Source organism: Formica exsecta, unplaced genomic scaffold, assembly GCF_003651465.1.
Source record: "Formica exsecta isolate Colony F162 unplaced genomic scaffold, ASM365146v1 scaffold176, whole genome shotgun sequence".
Taxonomy (NCBI): Eukaryota; Metazoa; Arthropoda; class Insecta; order Hymenoptera; family Formicidae; genus Formica; species Formica exsecta.
Genome location: NW_021849077.1, coordinates 415,784 through 418,497, shown reverse-complemented (window position 1 = coordinate 418,497; position 2,714 = coordinate 415,784).

The following is a 2,714-nucleotide window of genomic DNA, read 5'->3' as shown; positions in this document are numbered from 1 at the left end:
GACACCTTTAATTTCTTAAATGGAATCCCCTATTTTTTATTGCATATTCTTATAGCTTATCCCAAGAGCTTTCCAAAACACTATAATAAAGTATTTTTCCATTAAGTACTTTTTGAGTTATTTTATATTTTAATCTGACATATTTTCATATAAAAAATATTTCGTAAAATATTTAATTTTCGATAATCTTACCGTAATACTTTTATGTACAGAATAATGAGACAAATCAATTAGTAAAAAAAAATAATTGTTTTTAAGAAAAAGTATGTAATTATTTATAATGTATTTTTTTAAACAATTATTTGTTTTTTTCTTTACACTATGACACCATCTTATGTTCCCCTCAAAACCATACAATTTTTGTTCAAAACGTTTTTCTCTAAAATGCTTAGTCTTTGAAAGAAAAGGGGTGTACGGGTGGTCTAGGACACCCTGTATAACAGCTTCATTTCTGGGAAAAAGTGGTAGTCACATTCAATTAAAATCCATTTTAAACACATTGTGTCATAGTTCAGCGGGTACATAATCACAAAATAAGAATATGCGAGTTAAAGTAATATTTTGCAGAAGTATATTCAAATGCGAGATGCATTGTTTGTTCAAACTTAATGCGCAGTTGTAAAGCATTAAAAAAATATGCAATACACATATTTTTTTTATAAGTACTGATAAAATTTTGAAAAGAATTAAAAACATTTTTTCGGAATTCACAGTAGCCGAAATTCTTTTTTTGCGTTGAAAATATTCAATTACTGCTTAAATAATATTTTTGGTAAAAATTTTATTGCATTTAATGCTTTTAATAGCTTTGTACATTTTTCAAAAACATCATATTTTCTGTAAATATCTTATTTTATAATTATTTTTAAGGAACAGAATTTGAAAATCATAAAAATATAAGAACTTAAAAGCATATAATGCATTTAAAGATAAATCAATTTGTACATACACATGCAGAGTGCGGGCGCGCGGTAATAACCGTATCACCGTATACAGGTAGAGCCGGTTAGACCGAGTAAGAAAATCCTGTATTATTTCACGATTTTTGCACTAATTAAAGAGAAATTAATTTTAAAATATCTGCCAATTTGTGCGAATATAAACACTTGGTGAGAGAAGACATTTTAGGCTCATTGTCAGTTACACCGATGTTATTTTGGTTTTAAGCAAGACTTAAAACTTTTGACTTTTAGCAATAACTAATATTATTTGGCTTTAAACTTTAGACTATAATTTAATCATTGATTAACTTATTTTTAATAACATTTTTCTCCATTACTATAATTTATACCAATTCACTGATCAACGTCCCTTATTTTAGCAATCATGTATGTGCGTAGCATAAATACTGATTTGAAGAACCTTGACTCTTAATTTATGGAAATAAAAAATGCAATATACAATTGCTAAAAGTCAAAAGTTTTAAGTCTTGCTTAAAGCCAAAATAACATCGGTGCAACTGACAATGAGCCTAAAATGTCTTCTCTCACCAAGTGTTTATATTCGCACAAATTGGCAGATATTTTAAAATTAATTTCTCTATAATTATTGCAAAAATCGCAGAATAGTACAGAACTTTCCTACTCGATCTATCCGAATAGAAGTATACCCGATGTACCATAAGGCCCTGATAAGGTTTTCTTCGGGTCTACCCCAGTAGGGTTGGCCCGAATAGGGCATGAACGGGACTAAATAAACTTTTTTTTATTACTATCTCTTGCGTTATATAATTAATAAACTTATACCTCATAATCACCCGATAAGGATCTCGATTAAATAAATTAGATTCCTGATAAGGTCCTCAGATCAATTCCCGATAGGGGCATTGCGTTACCAAACATCTCAGGTCCTGATCGAGTGTACTCATCAGGATCCGATCACTAATTAAGGCTTGCCTGATCAGTTCCTAATCGGGGCCATATTATTATTTCCACTCGGGTAATCCGCATACGTTGATACAGTTATTACTGCGCGTGCACACTCTGCATGTGTATGTATAAATAGATCTATCTTTAAATGCGTTATATGCTTTTAAGTTTTCATATTTTTATGATTTTTAAATGTTTTCCTTAAAAATAATTTAAAAACGGGATATTTAAAGAAAATGATGATTTTGAAAAATGTGCAAAGCTATTAAAAGCATTAAATGCAATAAAATTTTTACCAAGAATATTATTTAAATAGTAATTTAACATTTTCAACGCAAAAAAAAAATTTGATTGCTGTGAATTCCGAAAAAGTGTTCTTAATTAATTATAAAATTTTATCAGTACTTATAAAAAAATATATGAATTGCATATTTTTTTGATGTTTTATAACCAATCTTGCATTTATAGAAATATTATAGATTCTCTCGAGAAAATTAAAATGCATTTTATTTTTATTAAAAAATTACACTATTATGTTTACTTATATTCCCCTCCCAAATAAATATTTTGTATAATACATTTGCAAAAGATTATCAGAAATCATTATCAATATATTAATAAAAATATATGACTTATAATGCGACCCAGTCACGCCAAGTTTCTGTATGTCACTTTAATCCTAATCCTTTTTGTTCCGGGCCTATTTGGTAAAGCTTATGATTAATTTCAAAACAAATCGATCAGTTTGGCAAGGGGCATTTTTCAATTTGAAATTAGTGCTCGATGTGATCGACATTATTGCAGTAAGGGTTAAGTAGTTATATGATTTGCCATTTGTAATGAAAT